This window comes from Equus asinus, chromosome 23 (assembly GCF_041296235.1).
Source record: "Equus asinus isolate D_3611 breed Donkey chromosome 23, EquAss-T2T_v2, whole genome shotgun sequence".
Lineage (NCBI taxonomy): Eukaryota > Metazoa > Chordata > Mammalia > Perissodactyla > Equidae > Equus > Equus asinus.
The window spans coordinates 36,767,800-36,790,050 of record NC_091812.1 but is presented as its reverse complement, the minus strand read 5'-3'; the positions used below and the strand labels follow the sequence as shown (position 1 = coordinate 36,790,050).

The following is a 22,251-nucleotide window of genomic DNA, read 5'->3' as shown; positions in this document are numbered from 1 at the left end:
CCACTCCATCTCCCTTCTTCTTTTCGGGGCCCTTAACTACCTTCTCTGCCTCCATTTCTCTCTTTCTTTTGCACTGCCACCTAAGTGAACTTTCTCAAACATTAGCTGTTACTGCACTCCCTGCTTGAAACCTTGGGACATCTTTCTTCCATTAACCCGAGACAGAAATTGAGACAGGCATTGCCCTTTGCAGCTGAGTCTCAGCCCCACTTACCAACGTTATTTCAAGTCATTTCTTACCTGCTCAAATCACGCATCCAACTACAGGAGCTTCCTGGTGATTTCTAAATGTAATTACACTTTTTCTTGCTTCCTGCCTGGGTCTATGTTAATTCCTCTGTGTAGATGACTTTTCCCTTTTAGTACCTGAGGAGGTCCTGCTTGCCTTTCAAGACCCAGCTCAGGTCACCTCCGTTGGTGGAGCTGAAAGCCTTGCCTCACGTTCTCTATGTTCTAAAGTGTCTTGGCCACACGTCTGTCTTATTCTTTGCCGTGTGAATATTTGCACTTCTTCGGAAGCTTGAATTTTTATTCTATTTGTCTTTATATCAGAGCTTCTAATATAATGCCTGACATATCAAGGTACACAGATGTTTATTAAATTACATCACAAATGGACTGCAGGATTTTCTTTTTCATTTTATTTCATACTGTGGTTTTAGATTCATAAGATATTTTCAATCCAGAAAGAGTCAGGTACAGAGGCGTGACAGCCAGAAGGCATGCCACGGTTTCAGGGGGGATGTGCAATTCTGGATGGGCTCCAGCCTCCCAGGAAAAAGGGTCCTGGAGTATTACCAGGCTGTTACCCTTACCTCCCTCTCCCCATCGCATTGTATTGGATTTGCGAAAAAAGCAACTTCTACCAGCTCCTCAGCTGCCAGCGATTACCCCGGATGATCTGACTATCGGGAAGAAGGAAATACTGGACCTGTCTCCCACAGGCTAGATATCCACTGAAAATTAGGCCAAGCTGGAGTAGGCACAGTCAGACCTCAGGGCATGGGGGATTTGAATAAAGGGATAGGAGGTCAGGGAACTTTGGATGGTTTTCACTTAAAACTTCCCATTTGTTCTATAGAGCAGAGGAACTAATATAGTCTCTGTTGGGAGCACCTTACAAAACCCCATTTTGATCTTCTCAGTCTCTCTTTGCCCACCCAACTGGCCTCCAGACTTCATGTGGATAGTTCCTTAACTGTGTTGAGTCAAGCTGTCCAGAGCTGTGCTGTAAGCAGCACTGAGAATTCTGAGGGCTCTCATCTGGCTTTCACTCTGCTGAGAGTGGGCTGGCTTCTCAGCAGGCTCAGGGGCTCCCCGTGGGCCAGTGGGAGAATGGCCCAGCGTGATTCACTCAAGAGAGATCCTTGGTCCACTCCACAGCTGCCCCCAAGGCCAGCGTGGGCAGCAATGAGCACTTCAGCATGTGCCTGCACCCACGGTGAGTACTTTGAAATTTTCAAATTTTTGACGCTCCAATCAACTCTGTCTTGTGGCTAGATATCCTGGGAACTTTTCTGCTCTTGGAAGAAGAAATACTCTCTCTCCAGCTTCCTCCTGAGCTCGTCTCACTCATGCTGAGACAACTCTGAAATGAACAAGAACTTTGCTAAAAATCGGTTGGACATGTTTGTGCATGAGCAAATATGTTGTGATCTTTACGTCATCTATGTAAATAATTGCAGTGCATGTTTTTTAAATATTGAAACACTTGTCTTTTTCCTGAAGCAACATTTTATATATATATATTTAAAAAATCTGAAATTTGATTTCTTTTTACAACTTGATATACCCAGAGAGTTATTCGCTGCGTTAAAATTTCAAATCTAACAAAACTGCACTGATTTAGAAGGCATTCGTCTATGCCTCTGTAATCCTCAAGAGGAGAATGAAAGTGACAGTGGATGGAGCCAAGCTTCTATTGCAAGGAATATTTCTCCCTCTAGTTCAAAGACTTTCTGAAAAAGTAGAATATAAACATGACAGAGTGGAAATGGATGCAGATAACTCTGCATCAAATACTCCATCTACGCATGATGAGAATAAAGGAGCGGAAGCAAAGCTGGCAGTGCTCTCTTTGAAACAAAGCTATAGCTGTCGATACAAAGATGGAGGTCTGTGCAGAAACAAAAAGCTTCTCATAAAACGCCTCCTCCAAGTTGTCGAACAAAAGATGAGATTATTCGAAAATGTTACGTCAGAGGAAAATATTTGGAGTCAGTCCATAACTAACTTCGCCATCATCCCGCCTATAAAGCAGCAGACAAAGATTTATCAACAGCGGGAAAAATTTGTACCAGAGTACACTCTCCTTATGACACCATATTTTTTTATGTAAACTTAACTTTTGAGAAATATTTAATTTTCAACTTCCCATGGCAGATAAAATTTTTCCTTTTATATAATGTTTTTGAGTACTACTCTTTTATTAATTGTATTGCTAATAAGTGATTTGGGAATAACAAAGTATGCTTAATATGCATACTTTTAAAAATTTGCATTTTTACTTGTTTTAGAGTATATTTCATTTTTTAGTTGTTATAAGTGAAATATTGGGTTTTACTTTTTATTTCATAAACTCTGAAAATGTTAAAAACATAAAATGCCAGTATCAATATTAATATTTCAATGTTATACAAAATAATAACCAAATTACTAACCTGTCATTTTGCTTTGGTATTGTAGTCACCAAATAATAAAGCAATAAAAGTCCATAATCTCTTACACACACACACAAAGCAATCATCAAGGGGCCATTCAGTGTTTAGAGTTTCTGTATCTTTCTCCTTATATTTCATTTCAACCATTTGATTAAATTGAAACCTGAACAAGGTTCTTAGAGCTTTTCAAAATTAGGGCTGTCACTCGAGTCCGTGTAAAACTGTATTTTGGCTTCTCTTGTGTCAGAATGAAATCGAAATTGCCAGACACCGGGAGATAGAAGCTGGTCAAAAGAGTTTCGCTGCTTGTTTTGTCTCTTCATAAATGCCGTGCAAGCAGCGTCCAGACACGGCGGATTTCCTCCCAACCTCTGTCTGAGAATGGGCTTCCTCCATCACCCATTCAGCACCTTTAAGCTGGATCAACTCACTCCATGGCCCATTGGGTGCTGGCCTCTGAGAGTGTTCCCTTCCCACCGCCAACTCTGCAGCCTGACTCAGGCCCCCATTCCAAGAGGGGCATATGTTTGATCCCTTCTCTTTCCTCCTGGAGGATCCTCAGGGGCCCATGAATATCTAATCAGCACTCTTTCAATGCATTCAGATTAGCTTTCTCCCTATTCTTCAACAATAACATACAAGGCAAAAAAGTATGGATGATAACAAAAGAGAGACTTTTTTTTTTTGAGGAAGATTAGCCCTGAGCTAACATCTGCCGCCAATCCTCCTCTTTTTGCTGAGGAAGATAGGCCCTGAGCTAACATCCGTGGCCGTCTTCCTCTACTTTATATGTGGGACGCCTGCCACAGCATGGCTTGACCAGCAGTTCCATGTCCGCACCTGGGATCTGAACCGGTGAACCCCAGGCGGCTGAAGTGGAACGTGTGAACTTCACTGCTGTGCCACCAGCCTGCCCCAGGAGAGACCTTTTTTACAGGGTGTTTGCAAGTATTACAAGTTTTCTTCCTGGTTTCCTGTTCTCAGCCTGTCGTTGGGGAGAGAGAGAACTAGCTTAAGTCAGTAAGTGGTTCAGCCAGGACTTAAACCCAAGTCTAGTTGCCTCAAGAGTTCACGTTCATTCTTTCTAATCTATCAGTGGTTCTTAAACTGTAGCATCCATCAGAATCCCCTAAGATGGCTGGGCCCCATCCCCAGAGGTTGGGGTTAGGGCCTACAAATGTGCATTTCTACTAAGCTCCTGCGTGATGCTGATGTTGCTAGCCCTCAGACTACACTTGAAGACCCTCTGCCATGTATCAGTGGTCCCCCAACCTGAGGGGGAGCTTGTTGTGAGAAGCCCTAGAACCACTCCCAGGTGATTCTAATGTAGGTGACCCACAGGTGACATCTGGAAGAAATTACAGCTTACTAGCAGGAGCTACAGGGAAGTAGATAGTAACTGAAATTCCAAGCAGCAGGAGCCAAATACAGTGCTAAACACGAGTTTAAAAATAATTAGAAGTGAAAGGCAGGAGACTATTAATTTTGAATGGTGGGAACCTAAGACAACCTTAGTGGGAAGGAGGCATCTGAGCCAGAGCCAGCTATGTAATTTGCAGGGTCCAGTGCAAAATGAAAATCTGGGGACCTTTGTTCAAAAAGCAGGAAAAGCATGTCATTAATGGTACAAAATATAAAGTCGTTTCCTTTCTCAGTCTCTCAACTTGTCACAGTGTTTTTTATTTGCTATTTAATGACATTCTAAGTAAGGAAAATAAAGAATTTAAATTATTTGTATAAATTTTACTATTCATCTTTATATGGTGCAATACAAACTTAAAAGCATTTAATTAACACGTGGAATCACCAATATTACAATTCACATTTTGGAGCTCATACATGCAATGTATTTCATTCTTGCCAGAAGAGTGGAAACACTGCACAAAACTAATTCTTAATTTCACTTCTTGATACGTGCACATTCTAGCAACACTGTACCTTCAGCTTATTGATGAGCAAGGAAGGACTAAAGGAAAAGGAACTGTGGATTGCCCTATCTTTCCTTTTCCTTTTATGCCATCGTTTTCAGCTCATGTGGTTGGCTGATCCAGGGATGTACCATGGGTAGGAAAGGATATGATAGGATTCCTTTGTCATCCCTGTTTCTTGGAACACCATTGCTTTCTCTCTGTGTTGGAAGTGAGTTCTGGTTAGAGTAGAAAGCTTCTCCAGGCTACCAGAACTCCCACTTAGTTCTAGAGGTAACACACCCACCTTGTACTCACTCACCTGGAACTCATGCACCCTGCGACCACCAGAATTCTACGTCCATGGGACATCTTGAACACCACGTGCAACTGGGGTGGCAAGGAATGGAGGCACACACATTCCACGCATCTCTTCTGCTCCTGTGCATATGCCACTGTCCCATCGGGCTTCACTTCCAAAACACAAGTTCAAAGATAAAATTATTAATTATTCAAGATAGTGACAGCAGAGCATTAAACCTAGCGTGGGGCTCGTCTGAGCATGGGGCCCTGAGTGGCTGCATTACTTGGCTAAACTGGCTAAGCTGGCTCTGACAAGTATTTGAATAAAGAGGCATAGAATGGAACGTTATGAAGGGAATTCCAGTCCGAGAGAATCAGGTGGGGTGGACCATGAAAGGCACACATCCAGTCCCATAAAAATGTGAGGGAGTTCGTATTCCATCTCAAGAGAGACCTCCTTCCTCTTGGCCCTATGTTGCTGTCCACGGCCCAGGAGTCTAACAGGCTGGGAATAGCTTATTCTCTGGAAAAAGCTGCCCTTGACCATGAGGCAAGGCAGCTTTTTGGTTTTTTCTTTCTTCTATAGAACACATTTTAAAAAGCTTAAATTCATACATATGAGTACAGATAAATGTGAAATTATTTTACTTTTACGTTATATTTTCTCTCAGAAACCTCATGAAAGCTGTATATTTTATTGATCAGTGTAATAAAAGTATCAGAAGATAATTTTCAGCTTTTGATTGCCTACAAGACATTTTAGTCTATTTAATAAAATTAGGAAGAAATATTTCCACTTTGTTTTTTATATGAAATCATGTTTATTAAATCATATTGCTATTACTTTCTCTCTCCTTTGGTTATTACTGTGAAATATGGAGGCACAGTGCCTAGCATGTTGGAGGTTGTTTTGTAACATAGCTAACATTTTATTAAAAACCAATAATATATCTTTGCTTTTCTAATTACTATCACGTGAGCTAAAATTAGGGCTCATATCTACTTGTGATAACCAAACTAGGAGAAAGTTTTTATCAAAGCACTGGTACCACACCTCTTAATCTCAAATTCATGTGCCAGATGCCCAGCAAGCCAAACACTGAGACATCTGTGCTTGCAGATGGAGAAAGATTTATTTGAATTTGCCAAAATGAGTAGTTGGGAGCCTGGGTTCACTCAAATGCGACTCCTCAAGAACAGACTCAGGGGGTTTTTATGAAGCTAAGGGGTTTGACAGGATGAGCTTCCAGGAAACAAAGGTGTCACCCCCAATAAGCCCCTGGGCAATCTGACTTCTGGGCGTTCACGGCTGCTGAGGGCCTGCCATCCGGCATGGCGACCTCTCGGAAGGCATTCTCTTTTCTCTTTCATCTGCAAAACAAACTCGCAATCCTCAACCTGAGACCCAAGTCATCCCTCAGTTTAAACAAGAAAACAGCAAATTGACAAGATTCATCTCTGTCTGTGCTGGGAACAAGGTCAAAAGGCAAACACGTTCTTACTGAACATCTACAGCAACACTCAGGTACCTGGCTTCAGCACCATTATCAGACTATATAAAATACATTCACTTTTTGTTGAGAGATTAGACTTTGTATATTATAGATTAAGATAATATTGTAAGAATTCAGCATATAATTTTTCCATATAAATTTCAAGTATTATGTCAACTATTTTGTAATGTGTCTTTTAATGTGCATAGTTAACACGCCAAGTTCAAAAGTGAATTCTAACTTTTGAGATAAAATATATTTTGTAAATTGATAACACTTTTTTTTAAAGATTGGCCCTGAGCTAACATCTGTTGCCCATCTTTTTTCTTCTCCCCAAAGCTCCCCACTACATAGTTGTATATTCTAGTTGTAGGTCCTTCTACATAGTTTACTATGTGGGACGCCACCTCAGCATGGCCTGATGAGCGCTGCCGTGTCCACGTCCAGGATCTGAACAAGTGAAACCCTGGGCCACCGAAGCAGAGCGCGCAAACTCAACCACTCGGCCATGGGGCTGGCCCCTATAACTTTTAATATTACACTTAAATTATACAAGTAATTTATTAGTACTTATTGTAAAAATGCAAACAATACAGATAAATAGCCATCCTCCCTGATAACATCCCTCCAGAAGTAACAATTACTATCAGTGAGATAGGCATAATTTAAATTATTTTTTGGCATTTATATCATAATGTATATATGGAAATTTGCTTTTTTTAAAGATTTTATTTTTTCCTTTTTCTCCCCAAAGCCCCCCAGTACATAGTTGTATATTCTTCATTGTGGGTCCTTCTAGTTGTGGCATGTGGGACGCTGCCTCAGCGTGGTCTGATGAGCAGTGCCATGTCCGCGCCCAGGATTCGAACCAACGAAACACTGGGCCTCCTGCAGCAGAGCGCGGGAACTTAACCACTCAGCCACGGGGCCAGCCCCAAAATTTGCTTTTTTTATATAAATGATGTCATTTTGTGCTTATTGCTCTGAGACTTGCTTTAATTTTAAACCATTGATGTCATAGAGTTCTAAGCAAGTATATATGCATAGATCTAACATTTTTTTGACTGCTATCAGTATTTTTAGATGTTCCATTGTTTATCCCCTTTCTAATTATATTTTGTTTACAATTTTTCACTTTACATACAATGCTATAATGAACACCTTTGTGAATGCTTCTTTGTTTATATGCAAACGTATTTTCAAGGATACAAAGAAAAGCTGATAGAACTGATAGGTCAAAAGATACATATTTCAGATTTTTATAGATGCTGTCAAATTGCTCTGAAAAAAGACTTTGCCACTTTACCCCCATGTCCCAATACCATGCTAAAACTTGTTATTTTGAATCTTTTAAATATTTGGAAATCTAATGAGTGAAAACTGGTACGAGTTCTCTTAGGAATTCAAGGAGAGCCTAATATTCAAAAATCTAATAATAAAATTAAGCGTATTAATAGAGGAGAATTTCATATAATACATTCTCAAAATGCATTTAATAAAAGCCAGTTCCATCTCTGTGATAGTTAATTTTATGAGTCAACTTAACTAGGCCACAGTATCCAGATATTTGGTTAAACATTAGTCTAGATGTCTCTGCAGAGGTATTTTTAGTGAGAGTAACATTTAAATCAGCCAACTTTGAGTAAAGCAGATGACCCTCCATAATGTGAGTAGGCTTCGTCTAATCAGTTGAAGGCCTTAAGAGAAAAAGTCTGGTCCCCCCTGAGGAAGAGGAGATTCTGCTAGCAGACTGCCTTTGGACTGCACTGGACTTGAACAGAGTCCATTCTTCCCTGGGTCTCCAGCCTGCCAGCCTGCCTGCAGATTCTGGACTTGCCAGCCTCCACACTCGCAAGGCCAATTCCATGAAGTAAATCTCGTCTCTCTCTCTCTCCACAGAGACACACACACACACACACACACACACACACACACACACACTCTTGACTGTATATAAACAGAAGTCTACAGAATGAGAAGGGCACCAGGCTTGATGCTAGAACACCTGGGTTCTGATTATTCTGGTTTCCTCACTTACCAGCTACACGACCTTGGGGAAGTTATTTATTATCATTGAGCTAAAGCTTCATGCCTTATAATAAGAATAATAAAAAATAATAACATCCTACTTACAGCCTGACATTTCTTAAACAATTGCCTATTGATAGATGACTACAGAGCACAGAGTAAGTTTTAAGTGCTTGCTTTTTGAAAAATAGATGTGTGCGCAAACACACACACTCCATTCACACTGGCCTTTCATTCTTTCGTACTAAAATTTTTATATTCACAGAGAACTCTGTGTGTGTGTTTTTAACGAGACTGTCTGCTATGAGACTGGAAGCCTCCACTCTTTTTCTGTTTTTGAGTTGAGATGAGCAAGTGTTAGCGCCCTGGGTTCTGGGTTTTGTGTATGTGTAGTATTTTTTTTTCCAAGCAAAAATACACCACTATTAATATGAAGGGGAAAAAATAAACCGTAGATATCTCAGTTAAAGGCAACATCCAGAGTCTGCCTTGAGGGCACCTTCTAGAATGCTCCAGCATTCTAGAAACAGGCCCAAGAACTCCATAGCTGACAAGGAAATTGTTGACAGATTTGATCGCATAAAAAATTGTAACTTCTGAGTGACAGAAGACACCATAAACTAAGTTAAAAAGACAAATGACAGGGGCTGGCCCCGTGGCCGAGTGGTTAAGTTCGCGCGCTCCGCTGCAGGTGGCCCAGTGTTTCATTGGTTCAAATCCTGGGCGCGGACATGGCACTGCTCATCAGACCATGCTGAGGCAGCGTCCCACATGCCACAACTAGAAGGACCCACAATGAAAAATATGCAACTATGTACTGGGGGTCTTTGGGGAGAAAAAGGAAAAAAATAAAATCTTTAAAAAAAAATAAAAAAGACAAATGACAAACAGGGATATTTGCAACATGTACAACAAACAAAGGATTTATATCCAGAACCTCTAAAGAGCTCCCACAAATTAAAATGAAAAAGACAAATATCCCAGTAGAGAAATGGGCTTGCGATATGAACGAGCAATTCACAGAAAAAGAAAAGCAAAAATCCAATAAGCATATGAAAAGACATTCAAACTTACTAGTCATTAGAGAAATGCAAATTGAAACTATAATGAGCTTTTTCTATCCCCATCACATTTGCAAAAATTTAAAAGCTTGACGATATATAGCACTGATGAGGATTTGAGAAAACCTGTACTCTTGTACACGGGTGGTGAGCGGTAAAGGTTGGCAAATCTGTTGTGTTTTTGAATGTATGTCCCCATTCTACAGAAATACTCACCTGTATTTATGTAACAGCACCATATGGTGGATAGCACCATAATCTGTATATAGCAATAAATTTGGAAAATTCCTATTAGTAAAGGACAGTCTAAATAAATTTTGATTCACTCGTAAAACACGATGCTATGCCAACCTTAAAAAGAGTGAGACAGACATGCAAAGACTTTCAAAGAACATTGTTGATAAAGAAAGCAGTAATTGTGCCCATTTATGTTTTAAAGTGACACATAGCATATGCATATATAATTGTGTATAAGTGCATGGAACAAAATTAGAAGGACACACATGACACTTTAAGATCAAATGACTTGACATTGCAATACTTGACAATTTTTGATCTACAGAAATGGTAATATCATATGGTTTGAGCTAATATTAATAATGATTATGTCTGAGGAATGGAGTCGGATATGGAAGGTATAGTTAAGGGCAGGAATCCCAGCAGCATTTAAATCCTAAGAGTGAGTATGCCTTTACAAATCATGCATCAACATTTTTAATTTTTTAAAATGAAAGCCAGGTTTAACATATTTGTTATGATTAATAAGTGTGTGCTTTGTGGAGTGTATCTGTATGATTAATAAGTGTGTGCCTGGTGTAGTGTCTGTGCGTGTCTGATTCTGAAATAGTTATACTATGATCATTATCGCAAACTTTACAACATGCCAGGTCTGTCCCAAGAATTTCACGTACATTATATTACTTAATCTTCACAATATTCTGAAAGGTATTAGGCCCATTTTCTGGATGTGAAAAGAACTATCTGATACCAATAACTCTGTCAGGGCACCATTTTAGAAAGATTAACATGCCCAACATCATAGGACTAGTAATGCAGTGGAGCTAAGATTTGAACTTGAGCGGTCTAAAGCCTAGAACAGTGATCAAAATCACTATGTAGCCAGGAGCTTAGACCATATGCCTCTTCCCTACACTGCGGCCTCAGTTTGAAACCACAGCTTCAATGTGGCAACTGTATGGACCAATGTCTATTGTGCCATTGAGATGATAACAGTTCTAGGCTTTCTACCACCGAGACCCTTTTTCACATTGTTTTATTCCTTGGATCCTATGTTTTAAAAGAGTCTTTCTCCAATCCACGTGTAATAAATGATAAATAAATTCCATTTATTCAGTTATTATTTACCCATCTTTTCATCAGCATCCTGGTAGGAAATAGACAACACAATTAGAATATTTAAAGACATGTTTTTAAATGAAAAGACCACTTACAGAATTATGGATAATTTTAAGGCAGTGGTTCTCAACTTTAGGATGACTTTACATCCCGAGGAACACATGACAATATGTGGAGACATTTTTGGTTGTCACACCCAGGGTAGTAGCTACTGGTATCTTGTGGGAAGAGGCCAGGGATGCTGCTAAACATTCTGCAATGCCCAGGACAGCCCCCACATCAAAGAAATATCTGGATCGAAACGTCAACAGTCTCAAGATTGAAAATCCTGGTTTTAGGTAAAAGACAAGTGACAGTGATGTGTCCAGGACTTAGCAAAAGCAGGAAGCCATTAAAACTCCTGGGCCTGAAGGGGAGACAGGAAACTAGTGCAGGAGCCCAGTTGAGATCTAAAGCCATGGAACAGGGTGCTGCCTACCAGAAGCTGTAGTCCAAGAGCGAAGCAGCCACTTCCAGAAGGGCACAAAGAAGGTGGGGAATGAGAAGGAAGAAACACCACATTATCTTTCTCTTTCCATCCTCCAAACTTCTGCTCATGCTTCTCGTTGGCCAAATCAACTAAAATCCAGAGAGCAAGCAGTCTGTTGGGGTTGGCCTCTCAGGGCAAGCACAGGGCAGAAATGGGAGAAGAATGAAATGCAGGGATCAGGGAAGGGGAGAAAAAAGAGAAGACTAGCATGATGCAATTAACGATTCTAATTATCCATAAGGATCCATAATTACCAAGTGCTATGGACTGAATGCTTGTGTCCCTCTCAAATTTATACGTTGAAACCCTACCCTGCAACGTGATGGTATTAGGAGGTGGGACCTTTTGAAGTAATTAGGTTTAGATGAGGTCATGAGGGTGGAGCATCCACGATGGGATGGGCATGAGAGTCTTTATAAAAACAGGAAGAGACTAGAGCCGCTGGGTCTCTCTGCCATGTGAGTATGCAGCAAGAAGACAACTGTTGTGCAAGTCAGGAAAAGAGCTCTCACCATCAGTGAATCCACTGGCACCTTGATCTTGGACTTCTCAGCCTCCAGAACTCTGAGAAACAAATTTCTGTTGTTTAAGCCACATGGTCTATGATATTTTCTTACAGCAGCCCAGGCAGACTAAGACATCAAGGAAGTGGTGAAATCAGCTGAACCCGGGCTGGGCTATGGGACTAATAAGAAATGAGTCAAGTAAGCAGACCAACTCTGGCCCATAGCCATGGCCCTTTCCCTTCATTTGGGGTGTTGTGCAAGTGTGACCTGTCCTGGAAGCATGCTGCTCAGACACTGTCATTCCCTAATCCTGGCTCCAGTAACTCTGTCAAGGCCACTAATCACTCATGTTTCACAAACCCAGTTGTAAGGGAATAATCAGAGCTTCCGATGTGGCCATTAAGTGGCTATAATTCCCATCAAAGGCAAAAAAATTGATGTGTCAGAGAGCCACCAATTCCTCATGGCTCCTGTAGAACTTTAAAAATTTCAAAAATAACTTATCACTGCCTACATGAATAGATCAGGAGCTATTGAAATAGCATGAGTATTGACTCATTTCACAGATCACAGGACTTTCTGTCAGGTGCCACATCAAACTGGAAACACATCCTTAGATGTTGGAAGTAAAACTATCTTTCTCCACATGTAATGGGGTAAGGTAATTTATAACACCAAACTTGAGTTCTGTGTCTAATATATAGAATGGTTTTGACTCTAAGACCTCGGGCCTCCTTACAATAGGAAATAGATCTGCTTAATAGATCACTTTGGAGTTTTAATTAGTATACCAGTGGTTCAAGAGAAAAAGAGAACTAAGCGGACTCAGCTGATATGAGAAAGCTTCTTAAAGGAAAGGACCTTTAACTGCATCGTGATTAATATGTAGAATTTGTGTGGAAGAGGCAAAGTGCTTTTCCCAGGATAGAGAAGAGATGGAATAATTCTTGAAGAGCTTATGCGTACAAGATGCTTGGCCTGGCGTTCACATTCATGAGAGGCAATGTAGCCTAATGGTTAAGAGTATAGCCTCTGGAAACTTCCCAGTCTCAAAGCCTAGCTCCATCACTTATAAATGACAGGCTTTAACTCTCCTGTGCCTCTATTATATCATCTGTCTAACTGAAGTAGTCATGGAAATCTACCGCGTGGTTTCATGGTGAGATGCATTAATGCATAGAAGCACTTGGCAAGTACTTACTCTGCATTGGCAATTCTTGTCACTCACAACAGCCCCATGTTAGCTAAATTGGGAGGATTCATGCCACTTTGACTGCCAATACCTTCTTACAGATACGAGTTACTGAGGTGAAGAGAGAATAACTATCTTCTTCCACAGCCAGGAGGAGGGAAGGCTAAAACTCAGACTGAGTGCCCCCTTCCTAAATTTTACCCACTTTGCTCTCTTGACCACACAGCCTCTTCCTCCTCTGTGCTCAACAAATACATGTTGCCCTGGATGCAATAGAAGAGCAAACTCAGCTCCTTTCTATTTCTTTTCCCACCCTCCGGCTGAAACAAGCAATTTCATCGCAGAAAATTGTATTGCTGTGTTACCCACCCTGATGCTGATATTGGCTATCTCAACCACTCCATAGCAAGTCGGTTTCAATTTGACCCAGGCTCTATTCTTTTCTTCTCTTAAAATGATTTTTCTACCTTAGACTTGTTTCCATTTCACAAATCTGACAAATAATAGTAATAACAACAAACTACCACTACTTATTAAATGCCCTACGTGCTAAACACCCTGTGTGCTAAGTACTTTACGTGCATTATCTCATTTAATCATCACAACAACCTCCTATGATCTCCATTTGTACAGCTGTCAGAGTAAGTATAGAAGAATTAAGCTCCTTGCCCAAGATCACACAGCTGGGCACTTCAGCGGTTGGAATTTGATACCAGGACTGTATGATTCCCTATACTCTCTTTCTTCCCAATTCATGATGTGCTTCTTAGAATATTTTATAAGCAGAGGATTGAGAATTATCACTGTTGAAGTCATCAGCAAGAAAGACTTCAAACTTCATTTCATATGACGGGGTTATTTCAGACAGTAGAACCTTCTCTTTAACCAAAGTTTATACAAAGATGGTTGACTTGCCTCTCTGGTTACAATGGAGGGACCCAGACTCAAAACAACCTGCTTTCTCCCATAAAACCTTTTCATTCCCCACCCTTACCTCAGATGGGAAACTGAGGCATGCAATTTGAAGACAAGTGAAATGCTAATAAAATGTAGGTGTCATTTGAATATTGATGAGATGCATTCAAATTTAGACAGAAATATGATTATTTGTACTCAGAAGAAAAAACTCCCTGTTAGCATTAGTGTGATGTTATATGATCTCTTGATTGCAATAGAGATCAAAATACATGAAAAGAAACTTAATGTGGCATAATCTCGTCAGACTGGAAAACAGCCTAAGTGATTTAAAACGCTTTCTTTAAGAAATATGGTATATTCTCTATCAGTCAAGACGGACTAGATTATACCATCAGGGGAGAAAAGATCTTAGCGGCTTACCATAACAGGCTTATTTCTCTCTCATGTTATATATCCATCACAGCTCAGAATCATCCTGACTCCAGGACCCAAACTACAGAGCAGCCACAATCTGGAAGTTTCCTGGTTGTCCTGGCAAAGGGGAAGAAAGCCGCAGAGGCCTCATATCAGGAGTTAAGTGCTCTAACCTAGCAGTGCATGCTTCCACTTACAACTCCTTAGCCAGAGTGAGTCACAAGCCTCTCCCATGACAAGGAAGACAGGAAGTGACAGAGCGAAGTGCTGGGAAAAGTCGGTGAACAGCACCACTGACCACCACAGTTACTCAGGTGTAGATCCCTGGGTGCCTCACTCCATGGCTGGGTTAGTTATTGGATACAGGAATCCCGAACTGAACCAACAAAGCACGTGTTCCAAAGTTAAACAATCAAATAACGCAGATGTTGGCTGGAAAATAAGATATAAAAGAAGGCTTAAGAAATATTCATGTACACGTAGCCTACCGTGAATTGTTTTAACAAAGAATCAAAGCTGATTGGGAATATGATGACTAAGGTATCAAAACATTTTCTTCAATGTTACATATTTTTCTAGTGATACACACACACACACACACACACCCCTGCATAGTTCATTTATTTACTGCAATTTACAGGGGAATTGATGCAATTATCCAGATAATTTAAAAGTAAAGGCATCCTTTGTCCATTATCTGCACATTTGAGATGAATAGTTTTTTCGTTTGTTTTTTATCTTTTAAGACAAATTTTCAGAACAGTTTTAGGTTTACAGCAAAATTAAGAGGGAGATACAGACACTTCTCATAGACCCCCTTGCCCATATAAATGCTTACCCTTCTCTACCACCAACATCAGTCACCAGAGTGGTATGTTTTTTACCAAGGATGAACCTACACTGACACATCATAATCAACCAAAGTCCATAGTTTACACAAGGGTTCACTCGTTGCACATTCTATGGATTTAGACAGATGTATTGACATGGGTCCATCGTTATAATATCATGCAGAGTATTTTCACTGCCCTAAAAATTCTCTGTGTTCTGCATGTTCTCTCCTCATCCTCTCCATCCCTGGCAACCACTGGTTAAAATTTTTAATGTCTCCGTAGTTTTGCCTTTTCCACAATATCATATAGTTAGAATCATACAGTATGTAGCCTTTTCACATTGGCTTCTTTCACTTAGTAATATGCATTCAAAGTTCCTGCATGTATTTTCATGGCTTAATAGCTCATTTCTTTTTAGCACTGAAAAATATGCCATTATCTGGATGTACCACAGTTTATGTATCCATTCACCTACTGAAGGACATCTTGGTTGCTTCTAAATGTTGGCAATTATGAATAAAGCTGCTATAAACATCCGTGTGCTGGTTTTTGTGTGGACAGACGTTTTCATCTCCTTTGAGTAAATACCACGGAGCACGATTGCTGGGCCAAATGGTGAGAATGTTTAGTTTTGTAAGAAACTGTCTTCCAAACTGTCTTCCAAAGTGGCTGTACCATTTTCGTTCTCACCTGTTGCTCCACATCCTCACCAGCATTTGGTGTTGTCAGTGTTCTGGATTTTGGCCCATTCTACTAGGTATGTAGTGGGATCTCCTTGTTGTTTTAATTTGTATTTCCTTGATGACATATATTTTGGAGGAATGAACAGTTTTTAGACAATAATAACTCAGACAATTTCCTTAAATTCCTCAGTCTGCAGTTGTAGATACAGCTTACTAAGTAATTTCTTTTCTTTTTTTTTTTTTTGAGGAAAATTAGCCCTGACCTAACTACTGCCAATCCTCCTCTTTTTGCTGAGGAAGATCAGCCCTGAGCTAACATCAATGCCCATCTTCCTCTACTTTATACTTGGGATGCCTGCCACAGCATGGCTTTTGCCAAGCGGTGCCTTGTCCGCACTCAGGATCCGAACCAGCGAATCCCGGGCCGCTGAAAAGCAGAGCATACGAACTTAACCACTGTGCTACTGGGCCAGCCCCCGATTTCTTGATGTGACTTGGAGAAGTTAAACGAAATCTAGAACCTGAAGAAATCAGTGACTTATGAAACAATGCCCTATTCTTGGGACCAAGTCTCCTACAAAATTAAGAAGGTTGGGCTAGCCTTTCAGATGTTTCAAGGGCCACTTTCAGATTTTAATGCTTTAGAACCTTAACATAAAATTAAGAAATATCAAAAGAAGGTAAGAAAATTGTGATAAATATTACCATTGTCAAAAATTAACACAATGCACATATCTGTGCTATTTTTAAGATAATTATAGTATTTCTATGTGTTTTTCATTCATCGGGCACCACCCACAGGCAGTGTGGTCAGAATGGGGGGCAGGTTAGAGCTGTGTAATGGCCATCCTCCCAGCCTGTCAGCTGTCCCTATGACTTTATATTTAATCTCATGCAGAGAACTCAAAGCCCTGAACTTGAGGTCCTTCAGGAGTGTGAGGACGTTCTTGCACACGCAGCCCATGAAAGGCTGTCTGCATTTGGGTACGTAGTGGTCATTAGTGACACGGGGATTGAACTGGATTCACTCTCAGGCCTGAAAGTCCAACATCCTTCTGCCTCCTCGAAAGAGACTCTGCACCCCGCCCCACTTCTGCCCTGGCCCAGTTCAGTGGTTGGTGTCAGCTCTGTGGGGGAATCAAAGCGCAAGCTGGGAGAAGGCCATTCTCCCTCTGCAGCTTACTGCCTCTGAGGGCTGATGGTCACACAAGCTCTCCATTGTCAGGGAAGGAAGCAAATATCATTCAGAGGACACAGGTTTTAGAAAGCTCAGCAATAGGAGGTAGCCTCTTGAGGCTCTGAGGCTGGCTAGGGAAGAAGGATGGATTAGGCTGAGAACTTGGAGCATGTGTGAGTCAGTGCAGGGCCCCTCCCACTGCCCAGGTAGCTGTTCTGTAACATGCCCCTCCCAAGTCCCCAAGCTTTCAACCTTCCTTTGTCACCTAGTAGGGCCTTTTGATTGTGGGTGTTTCCGCAACATAACCTCACCCATCCTGACTAACACAGAAACTTATTTATTTCTTAAAGCAAAGAGTAACCACCCACTCACCCAAAAATCTCTCACCTGGACTTGAGAGTATATTAGAAAAGACATTTCGTTTAAGGTGCAAGACTAGGGTTTAAATCCGAATGGGGAAAGTATTTGCTGTCAGATTTTATGCAAGTGACTCAGTGGCACTTAACCACTATGTCTTCAGTTCTAAAAGGAGGAGATAATAGCCATCTCACGGAATTGCTGTGAGAATCAAGTGAAACACCTAGGCAAAAACATTTTGTTAACTCTAAAATGACTATTGACCTTTCCAGCATCCCCGAAAACTGCCCAGGGTAAAGGGGGCCTTAGCCTTTCAGCCACAGCCCCAGGTGCTCCCTGGGGTTAACTTAATCCTGGTTGGAAGCCCACCACTTCAAATGCAAATAAACAAATGAACCATTCAGAGAGAGTTCCTACCAGACTGCAAGGCCCTCAAGGGCAAGGCCTTTGACTTACTCATCTTCATATACAAGCATCTAGCCCTGCTTCTGACACACGGGAGACACTTGACATTCACTCAATGGATGAGTGTTGAAGGAGGCCACCACCATTGCCTCTTTGCTCAGGAAAGGGTGTGATCCCCCTAAGGAAGGCTGTTTCAGGCAAATCTGGGGCTCCTGGGATTAATATGAGCCAGAAACCAGCACAAGCAAATAGTAGCTTCAGGAACGAGACAGGGTGAGGCAGCTGAGTGCTGGTCCTGTGCATGTATGACCCCGGGGTTGAGGACCCTTAAATTTTGCATCCTATGTGCCTCACTGCCTCAGCTGAGTGCCCATCCTGGGCAGCCCGGTACTTGACCAGCTTCACTCTGAGAGTTCTTGGCAGAGAAGTCAGGCTAAGTCAGGGTCATAGGCACCCTCCCACTTATCCAGAATGGCTGGTCTATGTAATGTTCTGTCTATTGAATATTGATTAGCACACAATTTTATTCACTTCGGGGAACTAGGCAGATCATTGATGTGTGAGTAGAGAGACGGCTTGTACCCCTCAGTATTGAATTTCCTCCCTTTTAAAATGAAACGTTGCCTGTTTTAAATTCAGTATTTTCAGATTGGCAGAATGTTAATAATTAAAGCTAGGGGAGGAGAAAACATTGGGACAGATTCTACTGTTCTCTCTTACTTGGGGTAGGCTCGCAATTTGACATAAGACTTTCAAAAAATGATCTGTGCTTTCGCTAAATATCCTCTGCCACTTAGACCAATTTTCTAAGATGTCAAAAATAGCACAGATGACCTTTGACCCATATATATCCCAAGGTGGTTCCAAATCTTCAGATTCACAAAAATCCTGATAGTACAGACTTTGTTCTGACTACCCACACTCAAGTCCTTAGCAATCCAATAGGTAAATATAAATTAAATTTTGTGTGGTCTTTTCAGACCCTCACTGAGGGTAGTTTCATATGCAAGAGCAACATTGAGATGCTGGTGGTCAGGTAGATGCACAATTCAGACGAAACACTCATTTCCCTACATGGAGAGTTTAAACGTTTGCCTTACCAACATGACACCCTGCTATAAGCCAGGGGCTTTGGGGCCACCTGCAAATGCATCTACAGTAAGTAGAGAATGCAAAGTTCAGTCCCCTAACTCAGAAGTACTCAGAATGTGACTTTATTTATTTTTCTACAATTTAATCTGATTTCCATTTCAAGTCCCTTTTGGCCAAAATAGCATAAACTGAATCACAACCTATTTTGGGGTTCTGGTTCTCCCTGGGGTTGTGTGTAAGTTTGGGGAGGGGGTTCAAATGGTATCATTGTGAAAGGGGGGCCTGTGGCCCTCGATATCATCGTTCATCTTTTGGGGCTGGCATCTGGTGAGACATTTCAACTCCCATCGGGACTTCATCTGCCCATCAGAGCAATGATTGGGTTGTCCTGCATTCCCGCTGAAGGCCTTTGGATGTAGCTCTCTCAGCTATAGTGAAACTCTGCTGGGGGTCAGCAGGTAATTCTGTGGCTCCAGCACCATGCTGAGCTATGGTGAGACCTGTGAGGCTGTGTAGGACCCCATGTACCTGTAGGGAGGAAGACATTTCCTCTACACAATGTGGGTTCGTCTGGCCGGAGGATGAATTAAATTCACGTGAGACAGAATAGCAGGAGAAAATTAAACAAAGCTTTATAACATGTATACATGGGAGGCTCAGGCAAGCTGAGCAACTCGCCAAAATGGCTGAAGTCCCCACTTAAATATCATATCCAGCTAAAGACAAAGGAGGATGTTGGGCGTGGGGGGAGTCAGTTACAGGAGGTTACCAGACAAGCACAATAAACAAATGCAGATTTAAGTCCTTGTCTTCTCCATTGATTAAGAGTTTCTAGACATAAGGTCATCCCCCCTTCTTCCTGGTAGAGAGGGAGATATCTTTACAGATGGAGATTTCCTTTACAATGTAAATGTCTCTTACAAAGGGTAAGTAAATTCTACTTTTCAGCTGCTTTCCTGTCTGCAAAATAACCAGCCTCTAATCATCATGCCAAAGAGACCTATCTTGGGGTGGCCAATTCCAGGCCCCCACATACCTCAATGCACCACACAGTGGCCACTTCTCTGAGGCCTGGCCTCTCCCCTAGGGTGATCCTTAGGGCAGGGGGACTCAGGCATCTTTGCTCTCAGACACCCCCAAACTAGAGGTGCTCTCACCCCCAGATTAGTGATCGGTAGAGAAGAATACACCCCCATCCCCTCACCAATCCACAACACGCACCCATTCTTGACTTCCCCTCTATCTTTCTCCACCCCTCACCCAAATTCAGGGAATCTTGAGCTGGTCTCCAGGTAAGACGTCTACCTCTAACTCAGCAGGTATTAGTCCAAATCTATTGTTTATGCCTGAAGTCCCCTTAAGGCTGGGCTTTTGAAACTCGAAATGTTTTTTGTGTTTTTGCAAAAACATCAATTCTCCATGGTAACGAACACCTCAAAGTCTGGGCTTGAAACAGGAAAGGGGGAAGGGGTTGTGAGGTAACAGAAAATAACAGGAAAATTAAGACTGCTGTTAATATTTAAAAATATTTCTCTGCCAGAATTATTTGGTTTCATTGCAACTCGCCATTTCCAGAGCTCCAGCTCACCTTCAGAGCTCTTCATCCCTTCCACTATTCCTAGGGGAGATCCAAAAATCGGCTTTCACTGTTGTTCCCTTCCCCTGCTAACTGACAGCTCAGGCCAGGAAGCCCCGGGGGCCATTACAAAAGCTGTCTGTGCCACTTCCTGCTGCTGCCCAAACCCGCCACTCCAGGCTGCCAAGTCCGTGAAGGCTTTTCTGCTCCCTCAATGTCCCCCAGGGATTTTAGAGAAACAGTTCTTTTGCCTAGTACTCACTGTTTAACTTCCTTGGCCGTGAGCCCACGGGGCTGGCGCAGGGGTGATCTGAGTGACAGGCATGGCCCCTGCCCCAAAGCCATTCAACTCCCTGTGCTCTGCGCATGTGGCTTCCACACCTTCCTCTTACCAGCAGGTAGGGTGAGTCTTGTCTAGCAGGCTCCTGAGTCCCACAGGCAAAGAGGCCTCTGGTGGGTCAGCCCCGCAGGCCCCCTGGACGTGCTCAGACAAATTTGAATCCTAGGACAGAGACAGCCAGGGCTCTCCCTGAAACCCACGCCTCCTCCTTGCAAAAAAATTCACACCGATGACTGGTCAATATATACATAAATACTGGCATTCGGCATTCCTTCCACTTATAGGCAGTGGAGGCTCAAAGGCCAGGACTAAAGAACTTTGTCATTGTTTATGGATACCGGTCTGGTTACCTCGATCTCTACTCTGAGCTCAGAGACTAAGGAGGGCACATCTGTGAGGGCAGTCCATGCCCCAGAGAGAGACTGGGTACTTTCTTCCCCCTCACTGGGAATGCAATGGCCTTTTGTACCATAGCCCTCCCATTCTTTTCTCAGATAAATCCCTTGGCAAGTAAAATTTTTGAATCTCTCTTTAAAAACCACTGAGTAGGAAAATAAAATTCTCCTCTGTGGTGGGTTGAATAATGACTCCAAAATATGGCCACGCCCTAATCCCCAGATTCTTTGAAAGTGACAAAAGGGACTTAGCGGGTGTCTTTAAGAATTTTGAGATGGGGGGGATAATTCTGGGTTATCTAGTGGGGCTGGTATAATGACAGGGGTCTTTAGAAAGGATGCAGGCGGAATTAGGGACAAGAGAAGGCAATGTGAGGACGGAAGCAGAGCTGGGCATGAAAGGGCCACAAGGCAAGGAGTGCCAACAGCCCCCAGAAGCTGGAAGGGAAAAGAAATGGATTCTCCTTGGGGTCTCCAGAAGGACTCAGCCCTGCTGACGTCCTGATTCCAGCTCTGCAAGACTCATTTCAGACTTCTGACTTCCAGGACTGTAACACTTCCAAAACACTAAGTTTGTGGGAACTTGTTATAGTGGCAATAGGAACCTAATACATTCTCCTTACCCAAGGTAACATGAAGGTGGACATTGTCATGACTCAGGAGAATTAGTGGAATAGCAGTGTTAACTTATATCTAGAATTTTGCCTCATAGATCTGGAGCCGTAGAAGCAACAGGAGGCTGAGAGAACCTAGAAGTGGTGTTTCTTATCAAGAAGATGCTTGAGATCGGCTTGCCTATTTGCCGTTCATCGGATGATAAGCATCCCACCACGTGGTGGATAGCACACTAAACCTAGAATCAGCAGACTGCTTTGAATCCTGGTTGCCACTTGCTAGCTAAATGATTCAGGGCAAGTAACTTAATCTTTGTAAAATGGGGGAGCTCATTATCTTCCTAAAACAGTATTTGGAGAATTTAATGAGATAATGTAAGTGAAAGGATTTGATATTCCCTAAAGACCTTTA

The 22,251-nt window shown here is 41.9% G+C and overlaps 1 long non-coding RNA gene across 2 annotated transcripts; it reads right to left on the bottom strand.

Moving 5' to 3' along the window:
• Positions 1 to 631: 631 nt before the first annotated feature.
• On the bottom strand, positions 632 to 21,096 carry LOC139041714 (uncharacterized). 2 transcript variants are annotated; one of them, XR_011497445.1, is made up of 3 exons: positions 20,753 to 21,096; positions 4,890 to 5,040; positions 632 to 1,588 (listed from the first exon to the last, which is right to left on the bottom strand). It is a non-coding gene; the product is annotated as an uncharacterized lncRNA (long non-coding RNA). The 2 variants fall into 2 exon arrangements; XR_011497446.1 differs by lacking the exon at positions 20,753 to 21,096 and adding an exon at positions 11,287 to 11,609.
• Positions 21,097 to 22,251: the final 1,155 nt, after the last annotated feature.